The sequence below is a fragment of the Gnatocerus cornutus genome, unplaced genomic scaffold (genome assembly GCF_029298725.1).
Source record: "Gnatocerus cornutus isolate USDA-ARS CGAHR unplaced genomic scaffold, icGnaCorn1.1 ctg00000305.1, whole genome shotgun sequence".
In the NCBI taxonomy this organism is placed as follows: domain Eukaryota; kingdom Metazoa; phylum Arthropoda; class Insecta; order Coleoptera; family Tenebrionidae; genus Gnatocerus; species Gnatocerus cornutus.
The window spans coordinates 27,501-34,144 of record NW_028275624.1 but is presented as its reverse complement, the minus strand read 5'-3'; the positions used below and the strand labels follow the sequence as shown (position 1 = coordinate 34,144).

Below are 6,644 nucleotides of genomic sequence, written 5' to 3'. Positions count from 1 at the left end.
TATATAGGGATAGTAGTGGTGGTATGTAGCAGCGGACAAAAGCGTACGATCGAAATGTGATTTTATGTGCGTCCGATTATCTTGTTACCTCTCGTACACCGCGACTTACCCGTAGTTGGGACGATGGCCGGAATGTGTACCCTGTGGACCCACCATCGTTTGAGGGATGACAAATCTTGCCATTGACCATGCACAGCGAGATTGCGGATGCGGCGAGCGTTTCTATGTTAGCGGTCCAAATGCAATCAAAGATTTTATGTGTTCGTGTCAGAACGACCAAAAATTAACAAATGCGTCAACTCACTAAAGTCCGAGCGAGAATTTTGAAATAAATAAAATTTCATAAACTCGTAACGTGTGAATATTTCTAAAGAGAAATCTCACAATAAACCGTCGCTTTCAATCTAGCGAAGAGTATGGAGAATGTTTGAACTTTTGCTTGTCGACGACGATATTTTTTCTTTACGATAAAATTTCAAGTCGATGTGCCCAAAAATCTCTAAATTTTGAACTGGGAAATTATTTCTTCGTCCGATGAATCGCATTGATCTCTGTTTTTGACGAAAAAAAGACGGATAAAATGCAGCATTCAATCAAGGATATAAAATAAAAGAAAAATTTTCCGTAAAAACTATATTACAATGGAGGATTATGTTTCTACTTTTCGTCCGATGAGTCGCAACAAAAATAAGTAATCCATCCGTCGTTGTTCGTTTAGTCGATCTGAATGCACTGTAAAAATTTATTAAAGTAAAATGTTACGTTTGCATTTCATGAATTTTGACAAACGTGTACCGAAATGTGTACAAATTATTTATTTCGACGACGACGACAACTTAGAACGGATGAATAAAATTAATTGTTGCAAGATTCAAACAAGGATGAAAAAGTCATAGAAAATTATTCCGTAACCATGATATTGGATTATTTTTTCTTCACTCTCTCCTCCGATGAGTCGCAACAAATAAAAATCCATAAATCAATTCATCCGTCGTTGTTCGTTTAGTCGATCTGAATGCACTGTAAAAATTTATTAAAGTAAAAATGTTACGTTGCATTTCATGAATTTTGACAAACGTGTACCCCGAAGTGTGTACAAATTATTTATTTCGACGACGACGACAACTTAGAACGGATGAATAAGAATAAAATTGTTGCAGGAGATTCAATCAAGGATGATGTGAAAAAAATGTCGAAAAATTTTCCATCCAGAAAGATCGCGTGGCGTTACGTCTCTTCTTACGAGGTTTTCGTTTCGCAGACACGCACACTTTCTTCAAAACAATAATAGGAAAGTGTTCAGTTTTTTATAAGAGCAGCAGGTGTCTTTCCGAAATTCTACGATTATTGTAGCTTATATGACTAGAAGGAAAGAAAGACTAAAACTCTCTTATTTTAAAACAAGAACGCAGTTCCCTGGTTGATCCTGCCAGTAGTCATATGCTTGTCTCAAAGATTAAGCCATGCATGTCTCAGTACAAGCCAAATTAAGGTGAAACCGCGAAAGGCTCATTAAATCAGTTATGGTTCCTTAGATCGTACCCACATTTACTTGGATAACTGTGGTAATTCTAGAGCTAATACATGCAAACAGAGCTCCAACCGGAAACGGAAGGAGCGCTTTTATTAGATCAAAACCAATCGGTGGCGGTCTCCGTCATCGTACAACTTGGTGACTCTGAATAACTTTACGCTGATCGCACGGTCTCGCACCGGCGACGCATCTTTCAAATGTCTGCCTTATCAACTGTCGATGGTAGGTTCTGCGCCTACCATGGTTGTAACGGGTAACGGGGAATCAGGGTTCGATTCCGGAGAGGGAGCCTGAGAAACGGCTACCACATCCAAGGAAGGCAGCAGGCGCGCAAATTACCCACTCCCGGCACGGGGAGGTAGTGACGAAAAATAACGATACGGGACTCATCCGAGGCCCCGTAATCGGAATGAGTACACTCTAAACCCTTTAACGAGGATCAATTGGAGGGCAAGTCTGGTGCCAGCAGCCGCGGTAATTCCAGCTCCAATAGCGTATATTAAAGTTGTTGCGGTTAAAAAGCTCGTAGTCGAATCTGTGTCCCGCGCCGCCGGTTCATCGTTCGCGGTGTCAACTGGCGTGCCGCGGGACGTCCTGCCGGTGGGCTTAGCTCGAGAGGGCGGCCCAACTCAATCCCGCCGCGGTGCTCTTCATTGAGTGTCGAGGTGGGCCGGCACGTTTACTTTGAACAAATTAGAGTGCTTAAAGCAGGCTAAAACTTCGCCTGAATACTGTGTGCATGGAATAATGGAATAGGACCTCGGTTCTATTTTGTTGGTTTTCGGAACCCCGAGGTAATGATTAATAGGAACGGATGGGGGCATTCGTATTGCGACGTTAGAGGTGAAATTCTTGGATCGTCGCAAGACGGACAGAAGCGAAAGCATTTGCCAAAAACGCTTTCATTGATCAAGAACGAAAGTTAGAGGTTCGAAGGCGATCAGATACCGCCCTAGTTCTAACCATAAACGATGCCAGCTAGCGATCCGCCGACGTTCTTCCGATGACTCGGCGGGCAGCTTCCGGGAAACCAAAGCTTTTGGGTTCCGGGGGAAGTATGGTTGCAAAGCTGAAACTTAAAGGAATTGACGGAAGGGCACCACCAGGAGTGGAGCCTGCGGCTTAATTTGACTCAACACGGGAAACCTCACCAGGCCCGGACACCGGAAGGATTGACAGATTGAGAGCTCTTTCTTGATTCGGTGGGTGGTGGTGCATGGCCGTTCTTAGTTGGTGGAGCGATTTGTCTGGTTAATTCCGATAACGAACGAGACTCTAGCCTGCTAAATAGGCGTATTTCGACATCCCAAAGGCCCGTCGATCCTGGGTTCGCCCGGTGGTCGTGCGCGGTTTTTACTGTCGGCGTACAAACAATTCTTCTTAGAGGGACAGGCGGCTTCTAGCCGCACGAGATTGAGCAATAACAGGTCTGTGATGCCCTTAGATGTTCTGGGCCGCACGCGCGCTACACTGAAGGAATCAGCGTGTCCTCCCTGACCGAGCGGTCCGGGTAACCCGCTGAACCTCCTTCGTGCTAGGGATTGGGGCTTGCAATTGTTCCCCATGAACGAGGAATTCCCAGTAAGCGTGAGTCATAAGCTCGCGTTGATTACGTCCCTGCCCTTTGTACACACCGCCCGTCGCTACTACCGATTGAATGATTTAGTGAGGTCTTCGGACCGGTACGCGATGGCGTTTCGACGTCGTCGATGTCGCTGGGAAGATGACCAAACTTGATCATTTAGAGGAAGTAAAAGTCGTAACAAGGTTTCCGTAGGTGAACCTGCGGAAGGATCATTAACGTGTCCTCGTACACACGAATTTTGACATATGTATAATTTATTATTATGCATTTTTATTTGATCGTGTCGATGTACACTTTATGTTTTTACAACACCGTCGTCGATGACATGGAGTCGACGGCACGATCTTTTGTCGTGCCGTTGCTTGTTTCTTTTTGAAACACCGTGTGTACGACGTTTTGAACTACGAATCGTACATATTCGGAAAAACAATAGCGTTACGCTGGCCCGCAGCGCCGGTCCTTGCGATCGAGTTTTTCACCTTTTTTGAACGAGAAAAACCGAATTCGCTCGGGCATACGGCTGTTTCTTCGGGTACCTAGATTTTTTGATTTTTTTTGTACTATCTCTCGATCTTTTCCAATGATGGAAAAAAGGAGGGACGCTTTCGGTTTTTCGACCGGATCGCGGAAAGTTGTGAACTCCACCGCGAAAGTCGAAAGACGTTAGAAGTCCTCTTTTTTCGGACACACGGAGAGGATGTAGCAGAGTAGTCGAGAAAGAAGAAAATCGCAGGTGTCGAATTAGGTTACGACTCCGTGGGTTTTAAATGATTTACGCCCGGCTACGGGACCGGCGAGAAACGCTCCCGATTTTACGATTCGCGTGAATGATGTTCGTCGTTAGACGCTTCAAAGAGTTTTTTGAAAGCGCCGTTAAACGAGCGATCACACACACATCACACCTTGCTTTTTTAATGTTTTTGGTAGATGTGGTAAAGTGATTTCGTTAGAAACGGTAAAATTCTCTTTACGGAGCGTACGACTGCACCATTTCAAAATTATATACACCGTCAATCGTCATTAAGTCACGATATAGAACGGTAAACTTGAGGATTTTATGTTAGACGCTCAGTCTGGCACGTCTATAGATTTTTTCGTCAAAATTCACGATCTGTCTTCGGTTTGGCGACGAAAAAATATAGAAAGAAAATTGAAACACGAACACAAAGACCGCCCGCGAAAATCTCTTTTCGCTTACGGCGGATACTAATTCGCTTTTTCATAACGAGTACGATGATGTAATGATGTGTTGATTCCGATCGATCAAAAACCGTCTCTTCGTCACACTTTTTAAAGTGCTTGACACACGCACACTAAATGAAAGACACAATAAAGGAAAACTACCGAAAATGTAGTTTATGAGAGAAAGCAGCATTATTTATTAAAATTATTGCTGAGAAAAAGGAAATTGGCAAATTCCTAATTAAAATCGTATCGAACATGTCCCATCTTCACACATACATGCTCGTACTTTGCGTGTAAAAGCGGAGACCGCGTGAAAAAGAAAAGTGCTTCTTTTTCGGTGCGCGGATACAAATTTGTGTTTGGGTTAATATTTTTTTTAATTTTTTCGTACGCGTAAAACTGAGACCGACGATCGCGTTCCCTTTCAGACGAGAAAGTACGGACGAAAGACAATTAAGAGCGAGAATCATAAATATCCATACCACAACACCGAAATTTTAGACGTGGCACGTTTCGGAACCACGAAGATCATTTTCGTTTCGGATGTACGCACGTACGCAAAAATTTTTGCAAGACGTGTATAGACAGCTGGACGATCGGCATGATCGGGGTTCTTGTGGAACGAGCGTTTAAATTTTAAAAAGATTACCCTGAACGGTGGATCACTTGGCTCGTGGGTCGATGAAGAACGCAGCTAATTGCGCGTCAACTTGTGAACTGCAGGACACATGAACATCGACATTTCGAACGCACATTGCGGTCCTCGGATATAATGTTCCCGGACCACTCCTGGCTGAGGGTCGTGTCAATTTCAAAGACTGCTCGGTTTTCGTTTTCGGACGAAAACGTCGGAGCGTGTTGGATGTGTTGCGACGCGTCGAATAGGTACTCATTAATGTACGTGATCGTCACTTACGTCACGATATAACGACGCACGCCTCGAACGTGTGCCGAGACGTTTACTCGAGCGTGTTTTTTCGTCAAAAAGGACGGGACGGGTATGCTTTGTATTTTTTTTTTACAAAGTCCGTCGGACGTCCACCTTGCGAATCATAAATACGAAAGTGTTTACGTCGGCACATGTTCTTGCGTGGTGTGTCGTAGAATCGTGTGTTTGTGTGCGTTTCTCGTGCAGCGAGTAAATTTGCGCGACATCTTAAGACGCGAAAGCGACCAACTACTACTTGTTGTAGTTGTTGGCTGGTCTTTCGGCGTAGCACGTCCTATTTCTTCAACATGTCGTCATTTAAAAAAAAAAATGGCGTTTTAAGGTTGAGAACGTTATAGACGGTCGTCGTGTCCGAGACGTGTAATGCAAATCGCGACAGACGTCAGATCGTAAGCGTTTCTGTAAACTTAGCCATTTTTTAAAAAGAAAAATGACGAACACGTATAGCAAGGAATGGGAGACGTGTCGTGATCGTCGAAATGACCGAATGAAAAATTTTTATTTTTCATATGCGACCTCAGAGCAGGTGAGACTACCCGCTGAATTTAAGCATATTACTAAGCGGAGGAAAAGAAACTAACTAGGATTCCCTCAGTAGCGGCGAGCGAACAGGGAGAAGCCCAGCACCGAATCCCGCGGCCGAAACCGGACGCCGGGAAATGTGGTGTTAGGGAGGATCCGTCATCCCGAGATCGTGCGGCGCGTCCAAGTCCATCTTGAACGGGGCCACAGCCCATAGAGGGTGCCAGGCCCGTAGCGACCGCTGCCGATAACGGGAGGATCTCTCCTCAGAGTCGGGTTGCTTGAGAGTGCAGCCCTAAGTGGGTGGTAAACTCCATCTAAGGCTAAATATGACCACGAGACCGATAGCGAACAAGTACCGTGAGGGAAAGTTGAAAAGAACTTTGAAGAGAGAGTTCAATAGTACGTGAAACCGTTCAGGGGTAAACCTGAGAAACCCGAAAGGTCGAAAGGGGAGATTCAGCGTGACTCGATGGCGGCGCTGGACGATCGTGTGACAGATGGCGTACGCGTCGTTTGCACCTTTCGTTTTGTCGATCTGCCGTCGAACGCGTGCACTTCTCCCCCTGTAGGACGTCGCGATCCGTTGAGTGCCGGTCTAAGGCCCGCGGTGGAGCTCGTTCGGACGGTTCGCCGTTCGCCGAATGAACCCGTGGTGTTTCCCGATCGGCTCGCTCGACGGTATACAGATGGCGCGGGGCCGCTACACAGTTAGCGTCCGACCTTCGGCAAGCGCGCCCGTCGTGATGGTGATCGGACCTGGTGCCGGTCCCGTCCCCGGGTGGCTGTTCGCTGAGGTGTTCTCGGACAGACCTCGTTGAAACGCCGATCTGCGACGCTATAGCTTTGGGTACTTTCAGGACCCGTCT

At 45.8% G+C, this 6,644-nt stretch overlaps 3 non-coding genes across 3 annotated transcripts in view; all 3 read left to right on the top strand.

Annotated features, from left to right (window-relative positions):
• The first annotated feature begins 1,413 nt into the window (after window positions 1–1,413).
• On the top strand, window positions 1,414–3,334 carry LOC148165481 (small subunit ribosomal RNA). The gene has a single exon (XR_015771440.1). It is a non-coding gene; the product is annotated as a small subunit ribosomal RNA (ribosomal RNA).
• Window positions 3,335–4,950: 1,616 nt separating this feature from the next.
• LOC148165480 (5.8S ribosomal RNA) lies at window positions 4,951–5,107 on the top strand. The gene has a single exon (XR_015771438.1). It is a non-coding gene; the product is annotated as a 5.8S ribosomal RNA (ribosomal RNA).
• A 658-nt stretch (window positions 5,108–5,765) lies between these two features.
• The window catches only part of LOC148165479 (large subunit ribosomal RNA), a 4,040-nt gene continuing 3,161 nt past the window's right edge, over window positions 5,766–6,644 (top strand). Inside the window, exon 1 of the ribosomal RNA XR_015771437.1 lies at window positions 5,766–6,644. This exon is cut by the window's right edge and continues 3,161 nt beyond it. This is a non-coding gene — a ribosomal RNA (large subunit ribosomal RNA).